This window comes from Suricata suricatta, chromosome 12 (assembly GCF_006229205.1).
Source record: "Suricata suricatta isolate VVHF042 chromosome 12, meerkat_22Aug2017_6uvM2_HiC, whole genome shotgun sequence".
NCBI lineage: Eukaryota > Metazoa > Chordata > Mammalia > Carnivora > Herpestidae > Suricata > Suricata suricatta.
In genome coordinates this window covers 93,521,367-93,541,488 of record NC_043711.1, presented here as the reverse complement: position 1 = coordinate 93,541,488, position 20,122 = coordinate 93,521,367, and the positions used below count along the sequence as shown (strand labels likewise).

Sequence of the window (20,122 nt, the reverse complement as noted above, 5' to 3'; positions counted from 1 at the left end):
TAATATGCTATAAAAGAACAAAAAGGCGAGGAAAGTACAAATAATGAGCATAAATAGGGGAACATAAGCTCTAATTTAATGTAAGCTACTTGAGGGGAGAGATTCCAGTATGTTCTTTAAGTTTATTTATTTTGAGAGTGTGCACAAGTGGCGGTAGAATGAGCATGAATCCCAAGCAGGCTCCGAGCTGTCAGCAAAGAGCCTAATGAGGGGCTCAAATTCACAAACTGCAAGATCATGACCTGAGCCGAAATCAGACACTTAACCGGCCCAGATGCTCCAGATTCCAGTATGTTCTATTAGTTAACATTATTTCCAATAACTAGCACAGGACAGGTTCTCAACATATATTTGCTGAATTAATGGACAATGGTTAAAGAAAGACTATCCCAAATGATACATTATATGGCAACTGAAAAGAATGCAGTTTTAATAATTAATTTTTTAATGCAGTAGGTGTGCTGTAGAACCACCAAAAAAGATGTTCATGAAATAAATGGAAAAGACAACTTGTAGGTAACATATAACATGATTGTTTCAGAGTGAGAAAACATGTCTACATGAATAGGTGTGTTTATACTTGGGGAAAAGTAAAGACAGCTTCAACAATTTTGATAAATGATTAAAGTACAGAAATGCCTTTTCCAGAGGTGGGATTACAAATAACTTTGTTATCAATATCTTAAAATAAAAATTAAAGAATTTGCCACAAAATTAAAGAATATGCCACAAAAAAACTGTTAAGCTGCACACATCGTTAAACACCTTAATGTAATGTAAATAAACAGACTAGAAAAAACAGGTAATATGCACCAAGAGTCTTAAATCTTTGATCCAGGGGCAGCTGGGTGGCTCAGTCAGTTAAGTGACCAACTCTTGATTTGTTCAGGTCATGATCTCATGGTTCATGAGACTGAGTCCCATGTTGGGCTCTGCACTCTCTCGTTCTCTCTCAAAATAAATAAATATACACTTAAAAAATGTATATTTGATCCAGATTCTACTTCAGAAGTCTAGGCAGAGGAAATATAGTAGTTTCCCACCTTAACTACACGAAATACATTCCAAGAATTCCAGCGGATGCCTGAAACCAGGGACTGTACTAAACCACATATACTGTTTTTTTCTATACATACTTACCTATGATGATTTTCCTCAATTAGGCACAATAAAAGATTAACAATAAGATAGAAAAATACACTGTAATAAAAGTCCGTGGGAAGATAAATATTGTACTTCTTCTTGTAATGATGTGATGTGAGATGAGGAAAAAAATGAAGTGAGGTGAACGACATAGGTTTTGTGACAGAGCATTAGACATACAAGCAAGATGTAGAAATATACATAACTGTAACACAGGATAAAGAAGAAAAATTGAGGAAATGCACTGTAATGTTAATCCAAGATAACCAGTAGCCTTTTTCCACTTTGAAACTGTCCCAATATTTCCAAAATTCACTGGATTTTCTCTTATGATCACAAAATAAAAGATAGGTAACAAGGTAGTGATTTATTTATAAACATTCCTAACATCATACCTAAAATACAAAATCCTAACTCCTTACTTAAACTACATCCTAAGCTGAATTCCTGACCATCATTTGCCAATTTAAACGAAATAAAACAAAACAAAAACGACAAGTCACAGACTGGGGGAAAATATTTGCAAAACACCAACCTGATAAAGGATTTGTATCCCAAATGTGAAGAACTCTTAAATAACAACAGAAACAAACAATTATCAACATAAGAATACAGCTCAATTTAAAAATGGCAAAAAATCTAGACAAAGCCCTAAAAATAGACATGTGGCAAAGCAGCACATGGAAAAAATGCTCAATATCCTATATCTTTAAGGAATTACAAACTAAAACAAAAATGGAATACCACCGCACATCTATGAGAATAGCTAAAATCTGAGAAACAACAATAACAAATGCTACGAGCAGAGAGCAGACAGAGCAACAGGAATGCTCCTTCACTACTGGGGCAGGGATGCAAAAGGGTACAACCACTAAGATTGGCAGTTTCTTACAAAGTTGAACATGCCCTTATCATAGGATCCAACAATCACACTCCTAGGTATTTACCCAAATAGGCCGAAAACATGTCCACACAAAAATTACACACAAATGTTTAATAGCAGCTTTATTTATAATTTCCCAAACCTGAAAGAAACCAAGATGTCCTCCAATAGGTTAAAGTGGGTTAACTGTTGTATATCCACACAATGGAATATTATTCAGCACTCCCCCCTCCCCAAAAAAGAAGTGGTCAAGCCAAGAAAAGACATGGAGGAATCTTAAGAGAAACAAGCCAATCTGAAAAGTCTACATATGATTCGATTCCAACCCTATGACATTCTGCCAAAGCCAACACTACAGAAACAATAAAAAGGTCAGGGGCTGCCAGGAATTCAGGGGGAGGGGAGGAGGAAGCACGGGTAACTTGTAAAGAGCTGAAACTATTCTATAGGATTCTGTAATGACAGACAACATTACAAGTTTGTCAAAACCTACAGAACTATAAACTCAAAAATCTTAATGTAACTGTGGACTTTAGTTAATAATCTTGCATTCATATCAGTTTATTAATTAAAACAAGTGTGCCATGTACCACTCTAATGTAAAACATTAAGAGGGGGAAAAGGGGCAGCATGTGGGAACATTCTATTATCTACTCAATTTTTCTGTAAATCTAAAACTAATCTATAAAATAAAGTCTATTAATTTTTTAACGTTAAGAATTACAAAGAAGGGCACCGGGGTGGCTCAAAGGGATGAGCATCCAGCTCTTGATTTCAGCTCATGCCCTACTCTCAACGGTTTGCGGGATCAGGCCCTGCCCCACTCTCTCTCTCTGCCCCTCCACCTGCTCCCACACGCTATCCCAAACATTTAAAAAAAAAAAAAAAAAAGAGGATTACAGGGGCACCTGGGTGGCTCAGTCGGTTGAGCATCCAACTTCGGCTCAGGTCATGATCTCATGGCTCATGGGTTCCAGCCCCACGTCGGGCTCTGTGCTGACAGCTCAGAGCCTGGAGCCTGCTTCAGATTCTGTGTCTCCCTCTCTCTCTCTGCCCCTCCCCTACTCATGCTCTGTCTCTGTCAAATAAATATGTGCTTTAAAAAAAATAAAAAATTAAATAAAAATTTAAAAAGAATTACAAAGAAATATGCTGCTTTTCCAAGTGAATATCTAACACAAATTAAGTAACCACATTTGGGGGTTGTTTTATAATTGAGTTGTGTAAAACTTTCAAAAAAAAAAAAAAAAAAAGGCTGCAGAGTGTTTATATACCATATAGCTCGCTTCTGCAACGCTACCCAGCACTGCCAAAAGGAAAAGAAACATGAAAATTCTCCATCGCAGACAATGCACTCTCCGGGTCATTAATCCAACCATGTTGGTCCTCCATGATAAACTTGCTTCAAGGATAAATTTAAACTTAATTCAACATAAAAGTTTTGTTCTTTAAAATTCTCACACAACGGTTAAGTCTTTGCAATATCATCGTATTAAAAAGGGAAAATTTAAGTTTTTTTCCTACCAATTTAAAAACATTTATCAAATGCCTACTACGTACCAAATTAAATAAACTATAATGACAGTTTGACTTATCAAGGAAATTCATCTAATATTCCAATGAAAACCTCTCCCAATAACCTTGTTCTGAGGACTGTTAAGTAGTGAGAAATAAACTTGTTCTGAGGACTGTTTAGTGAGAAAATGCAACTTTCAGGGGTTACCAACACAGAATAACAGATTGTAGTGATTCATACAAAAACCTCAGAGCTATCTTACCAACAAGAAATTTAACCTGCAAAATTACAAAGTATTTTGATATTTTTGGATTAAATACAAAAGCACAAACATGTGACTAAATAAATAAGGAAGCATTTTAAATCCGTTTCACAGGCAGCTCCTTATCTCCATCAGTAGCCCGGAGTGGCTGATAGATTCACACGGAAGGAAAGCAATGCAACCTTGACAATTCCCAATAATGACAAAGCCTCTAAGTACCAAGTGAGCACTTAAGATACCGTTGTTTAGTACACAGACATCTTTTCAGACACATGAATAAACAGGAAGCACCACCACAGGTCTTGAAGAACGTAAAAGTTTGCACACAGGCAGTTCTTTCGAGCATCACAGAGGGAAAGGACGTTCAGGCTTTTAAAAGACAGACAGACCACTCGTGAATCTATTAGAACTTAAAATTTCCATCACCAAGAGACTTGTATAGCACAAGTACAAAGTAAAGCAATAACTGTACTTTTACAGTACTATAAAAGTGTTAATTACAGTAATACTACACATTAAATTATCAGAAAAGCATCTTGTCCTACAGTCAAGGAAGGAAGGGCTCCAGAGCTGTAATCTGTCCTCTCTGACAAAGCACACAGTTCAAGTATGCTAAGATCCCATCCGTGGTAAATGGGAAATCTTAACATAATAAAAAAATTCTAGACAGATTTAAACTACTCTGTGTAAACCAATCTGCTTATATTTGGCTGCATTGGAGCCATTAATTAGATTCATTCAGGTAAAAGCCCAGCAAAAAATTCTGTAAGTCCTATACAAACATTTTTATTGGGGGGAAAATGGTCATTAAAAGCCACTTTTATAAATAACTTTCTAATCACAACCTTCTTATAAAATATAACCAATCAGGACGTCTGAGTGGCTCAGTCAGTTAAGCAACCAGCTCTTGATTTGGTCAGGTCATGATCTCAGGGCCATGGGACCGAACCGCACCAGGCTCCGTGCTGAGCTGAGTGCAGAGCCTACTTGGGATCCTTTCTCCCTCTCTCTGCCCTTCCCTCTGCTGATATTCATATTTTCTCTCTCTCTCTCTCTCTCTCTCAGAATAAACATTTAAAAAAAGATTGGAATCTACATTAAGAAAATCTGGTTAGCATCACTCATTAACTGGTCAAATTATACTATGAAAGATTGTATTTTGCATACAATTAACTCCAAATAATTTTTACCTCTTTCTCATTCCAATTCCTTTCATTCACCATTTTGAACCTAGGGAAGTAAGTTGTTTATAAATTATTTTAAACTACACCCTACCATAAACAGAAGGAAAGGAACAAACATTTACTAGAATCCTAGGGTGCACAGCATTTCATTGTCCATGTGTAAGACATCTAAAGCTTAGGCAGGTTAGAATAACTTGCTCAGGGTACCTGGCCGGCTCAGTCAGTACAGCATGCACTCTTGATCTCGGGGTTGTGAGTTCAAGCACTGCACTGTGCATAGAGCTCACTAAAAAAATAAATGATAAAAATAAAATAGTAATAATAACTGGCTTAATGTCTCACAACTGATGGAACAGAGATTAATTAATTAGAACTCAGAATAGCCTGGGGGCACCTGAGGGGCTCAGTAGGTTAAGCATCTGACCTCTGCTCAGGTCGTGATCTCAGCTTGTGGGTTCGAGCCCTGTATTGGGCTCTGTGCTGACAGCTTGGAACCTGGAACCTGCTTCAGAGTCTGTGTGTCCCTTTCTCTCTGCCCCTCCCCTGCTCGCTGTCTGTCTGTCACTCTCTCTAAAATAAACATTTCAAAATATATAAATAAATAAAAAAGAACATTTAGAAAAGCCTGAATTCCAAGCTCATGCATTTTATATTAGCCTTCCCCCCCAATTTTAGTTGTAGTAATAATTGTGATTGTATAAATTTTGTTTCTAAAATTACTCAACAGCAACAATTTTGGAATTCTGGGAGGAGGAGGGGCACATAGATTAAAAAAAACAGGTACCCTACAACTACCTAAAACTAAGCTTTCCAGTGTGTAATCAAGGTATATTAGAAGCATAGTCAGTCTCATCCCCTATTTCTCATACTGAAGAATCTTGGGTCTAGAAAACCATTACCTGGTGATGAGATCCTGCCGGGTTCAGAACCCCGATCTGCCCACTCCAAGCTCAATAGCACTTCTTTACCACTCCACTGGTCAGGGCAGTGGCCATCCAACCCTGGTTCCCAGAGCAGCAGAGAACTTAGAAATGCAAAGTCTTGAACCCCATGCCAGTACAGTAAACTGTGAAGGCTGACCCAGCAATCCCTAATTTAAGCATTCAGGTGATTGTGGTGTATTCTAAAATTTAAAAACAACCAGCTTTGAGGAAACCTTACCTTTCAGGATTGCCCTAGGACAGATGCTCCTAAACACAGTAGTTAATCATACTCTTAAAAAGAGAAAACAGATTGACTTAATCCTCCCTTCCTATTTGTCGAGTCTGGAGCAGTTCTTCCCAAGCTTTAGGGAACAGAATCACCTGGGTGGGAGGGGCTAAATTCCTGGGCCCTACCCCCCAGAGATTACAATTCAACAGGCCTGGGATAGAGGCCTTGCATTTGCACTTCTAACAGATGACAGAAATGCTGCAGGAAAAGCAGACTAAACTTCGGAGCAGCAGCGGACTACAGCGAACTCTCGTGAAGATCTCACAGATCCCAACTTGAAGAACACTTCCATCCTTCCTTACTCATCCTTCCTGCTTGCCCACTGAGAGTCTCGATCTTTTCCATGGTTATTTTTTAAAATCACAAGCAATTTTGTCAATTCAATTTGTAGAGGAGCAAAATTTGCCACTCCAAAATGTGTCTCTTTAGCATGTGGATTATTGTAGGCTATTTTCAAGAAAAAGACGGCTTAAGAAAAACGTCTGACCTTCCCGCTAACTGCCTAGAATTGAGATGGAAGATCGCCTCCCGGGAGGGAGCTATCACCAGAGACAACTACAGCAGAATGTGAACTCTGCACTATGGTGTGGTAGGCAAGGATGAATTTAGCGAAGTCTGTTTGTTAAAATTCCACTGCTCTATGTGCTATTCCTTCTGTATGGGCCAGCAAACATTTATTTCCTTTCCCATCTTCCGGCAAACTGTCTTCCTTCCTTTTGACGTCCTTGACCCCACCCCCTTCTCCTTGGCTCTGAATTGGCATATAAGCCTTAACTGCCTGACTAACTGTGGGCCTCATTCTTATGGAGTCCCCTGACACACATAATTAAGTGAATTTTCTTCTGTTACTCTGTCTCATATCAATTTGATTGTTGGACCAACCTAAAAGAACCTTTAGAGGTAAATTTTCCTCCCCAACAAACCCCATTTCTCAAAATACACCAACGAGGTTAGGTTAGAGTTAAGATTCAATTTATTACAGGGACACCTGGGTGGCTGAGTCAGTTCCAGTTCAGGCTCAGGTCACAATCTCACAATCGTGAAATGAAGCCCCAAATGTCAGGCTGTACCCTGGGCATGGAGCCTGCTTAAGATTCTCTCTCCTCCCTGGAGAGCCTGGGTGGTGTAATCAGGCATCCAGCTCTTGATTTCAGCTCAGGTAAGGATCTCAAAGTTCCTGAGTTTGAGCCCCCATGTAGGACTCCACACCATCAGCTTGGGATTCTTTCTCCCTCTCCCTCTGCCCCTTCCCTGCTTGCATGCATGTGTGTGCTCTCTCCAAATAAATTTAAAAATAAAACAGATTCTCCCTCCCTCTACCCCTCGCTCGCATGTGTGCATGTGCTCTCTCTCTCAAGAAAGATTCAATTTATTATCTTCAGAATAGAATTTCAAATAAGGTCTTCAAAAGAGCTTGTATGTATGAAGTTTTAATCTGGTTCAAGTAAATATGTTATGTGACACAATAAAAAAAAAAAGTATCCTAGGTACCACAAAGAACACCTGAATTAAGAATTGAGAAGACTTAAATTCTCTCAGGAGGTCTACACATATATGTCCTCAGGGGAAATTTTAAGAAAACAGTATGTCTTTCAAAACAATCTTTCAGCAACTTTTTATATGGACTTATATGAAAATTCCACCACATGCTCATAACAACAATACTAAAATGTCTAAAAACATGCAGAATAAGAAGTATGTTAGTTTATAAACTCTGATCACCAAATTTACCTGTTTCATTTATTAATTCAAAACACATTTACTAAATGCCTACTCTAAGCAAACCAGGAGCTCAGAGACACAAACGCTCATATCCATGTCCTGCACTACCAACAGCCCGTGGGATCATTAGTTTTTAAGATTTCTCACATTGATCCATTTCATCCAAACCCTTCGGTGGTAGTAGGTGGTGCACTTTCCCTGGATCACTCCAAAAGCCTACCTTCATACCTCACTTAATCCTCAGCTGAACCAGGGCAATCTTTCCATGGCTATAGAGCTCAAATTCCTTTCTCATTTCATTTCTAAAGACCTCTCCTGGGTCGTAAAACTTGAGAGACTATTGAATACTGAATATTGAAGGGGAAGGGGGAGGGGGAAGAGAGGTGGTGGTGATGGAAGAGAGCACTTGTGGGGAAGAGCACTGGGTGTTGTATGGAAATGAATTTGACAATAAACTATTTTTAAAAATAAATAAATAAACAAATAATAAATAAAAATAAATAAAGACCTCTCCTTATAACTAATGGTCCAGCCACACTAAATAACTTAACATTTCCCAAAATACACCCCTGCTGTGCCAAGTCTTTTTGCAAAAGCCACTGGTCAGAAGGCTACCCTACTGACCTATCCACCTCCAATTTATACCTTATAACACTCTTCCTCCTGAAAGCTTACCCGGATGCTTCTTCTATGTCTCTTCCAGCCCACTCTCCTAATCCAAAATCAGGATATACACTCCTCCAATGAGCCCAATAACACCTCTGAATTCCCTACCATGCTTTTGACCTGGTGACTGCCTCTCTTCTTGCTCTTCCCCCTCTTAAAGACACAGTCTGCATCTCTGTCCACGCCTAACACATAACAGGCACACAAAATTTTGATGAAATAAACGAGGGGAGGAAAGATACATACAGGTGAATACGTACAGGCTGCTCGGAGATCTGGCAAAATAATTCGCCATAAAGAAGTCAAAAATAACTGGGAGTTGCCTACCGATATATAAGGTTTTACATAAAATCTCATAACACTTGGAAAATTCTCTGAAGAAGATACTGTACTAGAAGTAAAACTATCTTTTTGGTTACCAGGATAAATGGAAATAAAGTGAAATAGTACTACAAAACAGGAATAAATCTGAGATCAAGTAATTTGTGATATGGATATAAATCTCTCAGACTCACGAAGTTAAATTATAATTAAAAGATGCCAACACAGCTACTATGGTTTTCTGGAATTTAAAACATACACACACACTCATGACTTAATGCCATGCTATAAAACACCAAATGCCTTCAGTTTTCTGTTCCAGGGATGATTTCTGGAATTCTGCCAAGAAGAAAACCTCTGGCTCCTGCATGTTTTGCAGTATGTGAGTAAACTAGCCTGCCCAGAAAAGATGAAATCATGTACAATATAGTAGAGAAACAGGTCATAAAAGACAAATTTCAAATAAGTAGAAAATGAGAAGGCAGTAAAGAATACAAACCTTGGATACTGACAGACAAGTCTATCCCGCCGAGGGCCTCATCCTAAAACGGGCATAAAAAAATACCTTATGAGGTGGTTGTGAGAATTGAGAGAATTACATAAAGCATTTAAAATACTCAAATCCTAAAACATGTATGAAGTGCTCAATAAATGGTAACTCTTGATATTATTGCCTCAGGATAAAGGATTTCAGAAGAAATCTTAGAAAAGCAAGAGCAAACATTACATTCCTGTTGCTGTTCCTCATTTCCTTAGCTTCTTTTCTAATGATGAATGTTTCTTCTAAACTGTGCCCCCCCACCCAAAATTTTTTTATTTCCTTTTTTCATTTTAGAAAGAGAGAGAGAGAGAGAGAGAGAGAGAGAGCGCGCGCGCGAGCACAAGCAGGGGGAGGGGCAGAGGGAGGGAGAGAGGGAGAGAGAGAGAGTGAGTGAATCCTAAACAGGCTCCACTCTCAGTGAGAGCCCACAGAAGCCTCAATCCCACAACCCTGGGATCATAATCTGAACCAAACTGAAGCTCAAGTGACTAAGCCACCCAGGCATCCCCCCAAAAAAATCCTTATGAAAAGGAATTACTATAATTACTAACTAAACTATGTTTACAGTGAGTATAGCAAAAAAATTGTTAACAAGTATTTAGTATTTTCATAATGCTAAACCAAAGTCATTTCAAATCTATAAAGAGCACCTAAAACTCATATTTAAACATTACAAGCATAAAAAATCCCAAAATCCTTAAAAGATGTAAGACAAAATAAAATATGACCTATGTTAGAGAATGAACTGCAACCTCCAAAATTCATGTTGAAGCACTAGCCATCAGTATCTCAGAATATGACTAAATTAGAAAACAGGGCCTTTTTTTGTTTTTAAGTAAGCTCTATGCCCAATGTGGGGCCTGAACTCATGACCCCCAGGAATCAAAAGCTGCATGCTGCACTGACTGAGTCAGCCAGGCACCCCTGGAAATAGGGTCTTTAAAGAGGCAATTAAGTTAAAATGAGGTCATTAGGGTCTCAATCGACTGCTGTCCTTGTAAGAGGGAACTGGACACAGACATGTAATGCACACAAGGAGAAGGTGACCATCTACAAGCCAAGGAGAGACGCTTCAGAAGAAACCAATCCTGCAGATACCTTGACCCTGGACTTCTAGCCCCCAGAACTGTAAGAAAGGAATGTTCTCCTTTACAGCACCTGGCCTGTGATGCCTGTGCAGGCCTAACAAACGAATACGCCTCATCTTGCTAAAACTGCACTTGGTTTATAGACTGGCAGTTTATTTCTAGTTGTAGTCCCTGGTTCCACAAGCTCACCTCAATCCCACTTAGAATTCAACACGTATCCAGGGGACCTGGCCAGCTCAGTCGGGAGAGCATGTGACTCTCGATCTCAGGGCTGTAAGCTCGAGTACCACATTGTGTGTAAAGATTACTTTAAAAAAAAATTAAAACCTTAAAAAAAAAAAAAAAGAATTAGACCCTTTTCCTAAGTCAAAAAATCAAATACCTAAAGCCAGAATCATGAATTATATATCATGCATATTTTTTGATGAACAGTATCTACATTATTAATACATATTGTATTATATTAATAGATCACTTTTCTGAAGAAAAACATGCATATTCTTAACTTTTATTTGTACCCATTAAAGACAGTCCTCTCAACCTGAGCGGTTTTAGAGACATTGGTTTTGGACAGGAGAAACAAACTTTGGATTCAAAGAAATGGCAATTTAAGCCCCATTTGGGGATGCACAGATGGCTCAGTTAAGTGTCCAACTTTTTTTAATTTGTTTTAATATTCATTAATTTTTTTTTATTTATGTTTGTTTATTTTTGAGAGAGAGACAGAGTGCAAGCAGGGGAGGGGCAGAGAGGGAAGGAGAAGCAGAATCCAAAGCAGGCTTCAGGCTCTGAGCTGTCAGCACAGAGCCCAATGTGGGGCTCGAACTCCCACCCCACAAGATCATGACCTGAGTGGGAGTCGGACACTTAATTAACACTGAGCCACAGCAGGCATCCCAATTAAGTAACTCTTGATCTCAGCTCAGATCTAGATCTCGGGGTTTTGAGTTCAAGCCTTGTGTTGGGCTCCATGATGGGCTCAGTGAAGCCTTGTTTAAAAAAATAAGCTAACCTCATTGTTGCCATTTGTCAGTTATGTGGTCTGAAGGAAGTTATTCACTTCTCTGAGGCTCAAATTCAAGTATAAATGAGGGTAAAATGGTATTTTTACCAGATTATCAAGATTGGAGAGAGCTAAATTAAGCACCTGGTGGGATTCCTAACACAAGGAGAGTACTCACTAAATAGGAGCTATAGTAAGATCACCACCAAAGAAAATATGCATGACAAGCAGAGGTCACTGTTAACAGGACTATAAACTTCTATACCTTTCTAGAAAGCAATTTTGAAATATCTATCCAAACATTAAGAATATTTCTCTGACCCAGAAATTTGAGCTAAAGGAATCTGTTCTATGGAAATATATGCACAAGTAAGTGAAAGTCGAAGAAAAAGGGTATTTTTGAGGGCACCTGGGTGACTCAGTCGGCTGAGCATCCAACTTGATTTCAGCTCGAGTCATGATTTCCTGGTTGTGAAATGGAGCCCCTTGCAGAGCCTACCATGGGAGATATTCATCCATTCATTCCCTCTCTCTCTCTCTCTCTCTCTCTCTCTCTCTCTCTCTCTCTCTCTCTCTCTCTCTCTCACACACACAAATAAATAAACATTTAAAAACATTTTTGTTTAAATACAATCTTAAGAAAAAAAAGAACGGCTTTTGAAGAGCCATTCTTAATTTCGATTAGGTCCAGTTTGTTAGCTTTTTCTTCTAGACTGTTTTTGATAGCACATCTGAAAACTCTCTGCCTAACACAATGTCACAAAAATTTTTTGTTTCTTTTGGAATCTTCATAGTTTTAGACTTTATATTTAGGTCCGGGACCCATTTGTAGTTTTTGTGTATAAATTTTGGTATAGGGTGCAAGGTGTGGGTTGAAATCTCGCACTCTCTCTGCCCTTCTCCTGCTGATGTACATGCACATGTGTGTGAGTGCTCGCTCTTGCTTGCCCTCTCTCTCAAAATAAACATTTTTTTAATGGATATTTTGAGTGGCACTGTTTTACCAGCAGATCAAGAGGTCTGGTTTAGGGGCACCTAGGTTGCTGAGTCTGTTAAGTGCCCAACTCTTGATTTCATCTCAGGTCATGATCTTGCAACAACAGCTTGTGGGACCAAGCCCCAAAACGGGCTCTGCACTGACAGTGCACAGCCTGCTGGGGATTCTCCCTCTCTCTCCTTTCTGCCCCTCCCCAACTTGCACACACGCAACTGTGTTCACACTGTTTCTCAAAAATAAATAAACATTAAAAAAAAAAATAGAGCTCTGATTTAATCTTAAACTATACTTAGAACCATATTTCTCTCTTTTGAGAGAGACAAAGAAAGCAAGCCGGGTAGGGACAGAGAGAGAGAAGAGAGAAAATCCCAAGCAGACTCCACACTGTCAGCGCAGAGCCTGACTTGAAGCTCAAACTCACTAACAGAGAGACTGTGACCTGAGCCAAATCAAGAGTCAGACCAACTGAGCCACCCAGGCGCCTCGTATTTGTCATTTTTTAAATGAAGTAGATCTCTATGTATTAACAAAAACATGGTAATGGGGAAATAAGCACAATATGAACCAACAAAGTAAAAACAATGTGTTTACATATGAATGGAAGTGACTAAAAAAAGATATAATACCAATATTTTTCAAAAAACATTTTTGGCGTTTATTTATTTTTGAGAGACAGAGTGCGAGCAGGTAAGGGCAGAGAGAGAGGGACACACAGAATCCAAAGCAGGCTCCAGGCTCTGAGCTGTCAGCACAGAGCCCGATGCAGGGGGTCGAACTCCCAAACTGCAAGATAATGACCTGAGCCAAAGCCAGACGCTTAACCACCCAGGCACCTCAGAGCTTTCACTTTTTGCTCACATATTCTATATATTATAAACTTCTTTAGAATTCATAATATTAATTTTTTCCTACTAAAAAAGAAACAAGGATATATATGTATATCATCTTTTCAGACTAATGCTTTCCTGTACTATTGAATGGGATACGTTAAGGAAAACTTCAAGTAAAGATACATTACACATTTACCCTCCCTCATTATTGAAAAAGTCCAGAATCTATATTGAGCCCATGTTCAAGACAGTCAAAATCAATTCCTACTTGATATTTTTCAGTCTCTATTTCTATACTCAATTCTAGCTTTATGGAGTTAGTCACAAAGCATTTTAAAAACTGCTAATTTCTTGCCACATAACCAAGTCACACTCTCAAACTCTTCCTCCCCTACTTTCAAAATAATCTAGGTTAAGTATGAACCTGGAACACAAAATCACTTTAATGAAGAAGAAAAAATAAATCTGCACCCAAAATCAGACAAATTAGTAGAAAAGATTGGGCATTTTACATTAGTATGAACTGCAATACACCTGTTTCTGAAGGGAAACCAATGTGAATACCCAGAACACCACCACAGAAGGTCACAATGAAAATGGAACCACCTTGTTTTACAGAGGAGGAAAATGAAACACAAAAAGTGACTTGACCAAGTTCCCACAGCAAGAAAGAGGATCAGGGCAGGGCCCTCACATCCCGGTCTAATATTCTTTTTTCTAGATCATATTGCCTCACATCTTAGCTGACGGTTTTAAATAAATTCCTTTTTCCAAATAAATTAGCAAAAATAGCATCAGATAACATACTTGGTTTCATAAATATGTATAAATGAAACAAACGTTCGCTGGCATTTACTATCTGGCATATTTGCAATACTATCTATAGAGCTGTGCATTCATTGAAATTTCAAGCATGTAAAATGTCTTGATCAGACATCACAAAGGTGTCTGCTCTGCAGAAGCAGAGATGAAATGCTTTATGAGAACCAATTCACCCAATTCCCCTGGAGGTAGGGCAACTAGTTAGAAACTAATTAGCTGAAAGACAAAATTTTCTAGCCATGTATGTTTGAATATAATTTGTTTGTTTCAATGGCACTTTCCTTTTTAAAGTAAGGTTTCTCATCTCTGATTTCAAAGTCACCTTCCAGCCTAATGGAGGCACCCAGCTCTGACTCCTCTCCCTCAGAACAGGATTCATAAGAAAATAAAAAAATGCAAGGAGGCATTTCGTTAATATTTTCCTTTACTGAAACCCAGTTTGATAACAATATATGAAAATCTTTCACGGCAGAACATGTATATTAAGCTAAAAGATAAAAATCCAGAAGGTAAGGACAAGGAAAACCAACAGCAGCACGAGACAAAGAGTACATGAACTAGAAGCCAGGGAGACAATAGGTCTCTGAAATGTAGTTTGGGGAACATAAGATGCTCATCCTAAATGAACAAAGGCCGAGGCACGTAGCAACTGAACATACCAAGCAAAGTTTACCAAAAAGAAAAAGAATGTTAAAGGAATCTCTGTGCCTGTCTCATATCAAAACCACGAGACACGACAGATACTGAGGCAGGTAGGTTTAGACATACTCCAGCATAAACCCAGTAAGATGAAGTTGTTGTGCTAAAACAAAGTCACAATGGAATAAAATCAAGTCATTATGGATTGTTTCCCAGACACACCACTAGCCTTCTAATCTGGAAGGTTAAAATTCAGCACTCGAAGAAATTATAGTGTACCAATAAAGTCAACACAAAACACTGTTTATAAGTATAATTGTGATAGATCTGATTGAATAGTGTGATGTGATAATTAACTTCATTTTATCCACTGAATGCTGATATTCTTCTTTAACAAAATCCAAGTATTCAGGGCTGTGAGTGATGAGTGACCTTGAGGCAGCTCTTGGAAGGCAGTTGCCATGGCAACAGTACCACAAAAGTGCCTCATCCTCAGCAAAAGGACCAACCTGGTGCATGAGGATTTAAAAACCTAGGGAAACAGAGCTTCCTTCAAGCCAAAAAATATATAAATAAATAGTTTTTAAAAATGTTTATATTAAGCTTTCTATTTTAGCCTTACTATTTATTCTTTCTGAGGGAGGGCCACGGGCATTAACTTATCTTAATGATGAAACAGTAAGCCGTGCATAAATTATTCTTTTCTTTTTTATTTGTTTCCTGTATGGGCAAAATCAATTATGAAGATCTGAATAGTAATTTTAAATGTTTGCAAAATGCATGTTTAAAATTTTTAACACGATCACCACTACTCTCCTCTTTTAATCATTGTCCAAAAAATTCATTGTAATAAGATATTTTTTCCCAGCCTATACTTTGATAAAGAAAACACAAGGACGATAAGCTCTGACCTCAATGCCAAATACAAAATACAGGATTTGTAATGTTACTTATAAACCCTAAAGAGCCAGCTGCTTGTTTGCCAAGCAAAGGGCGGGCGAAGTACACAGCTTCTTTATATTCGGTGTTTTTTATAAAGTTAGGTGTCTTTGGCTTCAGCCACAGATGATGTATTTTTTCCTAGGGAATCAACTCCTTGAAAGCCAGGAATGTAACTCTTTAGTCATTTTATCACCAACACAGACAATACAGAGCCTGACATTAAGTGAGTACCAAAGGTCTTTAAATTTTTGCACACCTACTGAAAGAATCTTGAAAAACTACCCCAGAACATCCGTAAGAGGACATTTAAATTTGTCACCAACTTAACTATTTACAAAGCAGTTGTTTGCAAGATATTTTAAGTATTAATATATTTTAATTTTTTAAATATTTATCTTGAGAGAGAGAGACAGAGTGCAAAAGGGCACAGACAGAGGGAGACACAGAATCCGAAGCAGGCTGCAGGCTGAGCTGTCAGCACAGAGCCCGACATGGGGCTCAAACTCACGAACCATGAGATCATGCCCTGAGCCAAAGTCGGATGCTTAACCAACTGAGCCACCCAGGCACCCCTACATCTTCTAAATGTTTGTTTATTTTTGAGAGAGAGCAAGTGTGAGTGGGGGAAGGGCAGAGAGAGAGGGAGACAGAGAATCCCAAGCAAGCTCCGCACTATCAGCACAAATTTGAGCCTAAACTGTGAGAATGTGGCCTGAGCTGAAGTCCGATGCTCAACTGAATAAGCCACCCAGGCACCCCAGTATTGATATTTTTAATGAACTGCTATATCACTCACGTATAAGAAGGAAACCGGATTATCAGCATCCCTTACTAACAGCCAGAAATTTTATAACTGTTCCTTTCTCCTGGAATATGAATTTCCATTCCTCATCGTCCACAGTACTCGATCATAATGGAATATTACTTTATGCCTGGAAGTATTTTATTGATCATCCATCCCATCTCTACAATTAAGGTGTATGTAAGCTGAAATAATAATTAAAGTCCATCTGATCACAGGCCCTAAGCACTATAAACACATTTTATTCTGAATTACTACTACAGTCATTATTAGAGTTTAATTGTTCAAAATATAAATGTATTACAAGTTTGGTAAAATACATGTTACGAGTACATTTTTCATTACAAGTGCATCTGTTAAGATCCACAGGCAGGGCCTCCTCTCCCCAAACACCATGACAACAGGTACCCACAATGAGTAACACTGCTAAAATGCTACAGTGTTCAATAACTTATGCTTTTTTTCTCTCAGAAAGAGCACGAACAGGGAAGGACAGAGGGAGAGAGGGAATCTTAAGCAGACTCCACGCTCAACACAGAGCCCGACGATCCTGGGGGATCATGACCTGAGCTGAAATGGAGAGTTGGACACAAGACCAACTAAGCCACCCAGACCTCCCATTTATTTATACATTTTTACTTGTAAAGTTATAAATAAAATTTTGCTTACATAAATAGATGATTAAGTGGAAAGAGCAGTGGCACCCACGTCTTTCAATGCAATCTTTTCTTTAATGTTTGTTTATTTTTGAGACAGAGACAGAGACAGCGCACGAGCAAGGAAAAGGCAGAGAGAGGCAGACACAGAATTGGAAGCAGGCTCCAGGCTCTGAGCTGTCAGCACAGAACCCAATGCAAGTCTCAAACTCGGGAACCATGAGATCATGACCTAGGCTGAAGTTGGACGCTTAACCAACTGAGCCACCCAGGCGCCCCTCTTTCAATGCAATCTTAGTCTCATAACCAAACTCTCAGTAAACTATGATCAAAAATTATCTTTTGGGAAGCACCTGGGTGGCTCAGTCCATTAGACGTCTGACTCTTGATTTCAGCACAGGTCATGGTCTAACAGTTTGTGAGATCAAATCCTACGTCTGGGATTCACTCTCCCTTGTCTCTCTGCCCCTTCCCCACTTGTATATGCATTCTCTCTCTCTCTCTCTCTCAAAATAAATAAAGAACTTTTGAAAATTACTTCTGGGGGTGCCTGAGTGGCTCAGTGAGTTGATCATCCAACTCTTGATTTCAGCTCAGGTCACAATCTCACAGTTTGTGGGATCAAGTTCAACATCAGGCTCTGTGGTAACAAGCATGGAGCCTGCTTGGGATATATTCTCTCTCTCTCTCTCTCTCTCTCTCTCTCTCTCTCTCTCTGCCCCTCCCTTGCTCACGCTCTCCCTCTCTCTCAAATAAACTTTTAAAAAATTATTTTTTCACTATCTCTTAGCAGTTTGATGAACTACACCTTCAATTTTGATGAAAACACCATCATCATGCCAATTTTTTTAAAACACCCGGTATCAAGGCAACACAGTAAAAACAATTATTCCTTCTTTTGGCAGTTAAAGAGCAACTGTGAAAGGAATCATCTAAAAAATAAGACTCTGCAAAGCAGTGCAACATAAGAATTTAAAAAAACAAAAGACACCGCACTTTGGTGACTCAGTCAGATAATCGTCCAATTTCAACTCAGGTCACAACCTCATGGTTTCTGGATTCAAGCCCCATATCAGGGTTTCTGCTGTCAGCACAGAGCAGACCTCAGACCTTCTGTCCCCCACCTCTCTACATCTCCGTGCTCACACACATGCTCTCTAAAATAAACAAACATTTAAAAAAGGAAAAAGAACAAAAGTTGGGGGGCCTAGACAGCTCAGTCGGTGGAGCTGGCCACTCTGGATCTCGGGGTTGTGTGTTCCAGCTCCATGCTGGGTGTAGAGATTACTTTAAAATAAAATAAAAATAAAATAAGGGCTCCTAGATGGCTCATTGGGTAAAGCCACCAACCCTTGTTTTTGGCTCAGGTTGTAAGATTATTTTCTTGGTTCCTTGGATTGGGCCCCACATGGGGCTATGCAATGAGAGCACAGAGCCTGCTTGGGACTCTCTCTAAATAAATAAACAAATAAAACTTTTTATCTTTAAAAACAAAAAAAAAAAAAGTTAAAAAACTTTTTTAAGTTTACAGGGGTACCTGAGTAGCTCTGTCAGTTAAGTGTCTGACTTCAGCTCAGGTCACAATCTCATGGTTCATGTGTTCAAGCTCCACATCAGGCTCTACACTCTCAGTGCAGAGCCTGCTTTGGATCCTCTGTCTCCTCTCTCACCAGTCCCGCACTCATATGCGCTTTCTCTCTCTCTCTCTCTCAAAAATAAATTTTTTTTTTTTTGATACAGAGAGAGACAGAGCATGAGAGGGGGAGGAGCAGAGAGGGGAGGCACAGAACCGGAAGCAGGCTCCAGGCTCTGAGCTAGCTGTCAGCACAGAGCCCGACGCGGGGCTCGAACCCACGAACGTGAGATCTGACCCGAGCCGAATCGGAGGCTCAACCAACTGAGCCACCCTCAAAAATAAATATTTAAAAAAATAAAATCTTTTTTAAAATGTTTACAAGTCTGAAGACTCTCTAAGTTATTTGTGTTAAAGCTTCCAAATCCAACTGCCAATTTATAGAAAATACAGAAGACAGAAGAATGTGCTAAATGACATCACTCAGATGCAAAATCCAGACCACAGAAAATTTTGCAGAACACAAGTCCATTTTTTCAAACAAATAAACTGCAAGATAAAAAAAAGAGAGAGAGAGAGAGAGAGAAGCAGGAAAACCTAAATTACGAGACCTAGAAGACATAACAAACTGCAATGTGGGCATCTGATACAAACTGTAAAACATATTTATGTTCCAAGTAACTGAAAATTCAAACGTGTGGATATGACACCACAGAATTTAAGGTAAATGATGTGGGTTTTGTTTTGAACAGTCCTTATAGTTTATAGACACTAAAATGCTTACAATTAGAATAGTTATATTATATGGAAGTTGCTTCAATAATACGGAAAAGGAGGAAATCTGAATAAAAATAAGATTGGCTATCAGTAATTTTTGAAGCTGAAAGACAGTTTCATAAGAACTCATTATAGTATTCTCTCTAGTTTTTTGTTTGAAATTTCTTAATGAGAAGCATTTTAAAACCACCTCCCTAGCCCTTACCAGGCCTTGGCAGACCCGCAGTGAGGTCAAGACACCAGGTGCAAGTGAACTTTCACAGCTCTGACTACAAACAGAATTTGGGGAATTAATGTGTAGAAAGCATCTTGTTACTCTGAGCATTTAGGAAAATAGCCTTTCTTTTACAAATTTTCAGCACTAACTCTGAAGCCTAGACCTCAAAAGTAAATACTTTCTCTAGAATATTATCATTTAATGTGTATTAGTGTATATTTAAAAGACATACATACATACATACATGGCATGCACCAGAAAACCACTGCCTGCTTAACCATGGTAACATATTTATCAACTCACAGGTATTGAAGTGTTCTAAAACG

At 38.8% G+C, this 20,122-nt stretch overlaps 1 protein-coding gene across 11 annotated transcripts in view; it reads right to left on the bottom strand.

Moving 5' to 3' along the window:
* NCOA3 (nuclear receptor coactivator 3) overlaps positions 1-20,122 on the bottom strand; it is a 136,301-nt gene that overhangs the window by 80,198 nt on the left and 35,981 nt on the right. For 3 of the 11 annotated variants that reach the window (XM_029916161.1, XM_029916159.1, XM_029916163.1), the window contains exon 2: positions 9,409-9,451. The exons of 6 other annotated variants lie outside the window; for them this stretch is intronic. The gene's annotated coding sequence lies outside the window, so the exon portion shown is untranslated. Of the gene's footprint in view, positions 1-9,408; positions 9,452-10,727; positions 10,866-20,122 lie in introns of those variants that run through there. 2 more of the 11 variants (XM_029916162.1, XM_029916165.1) reach the window with 1 other exon arrangement.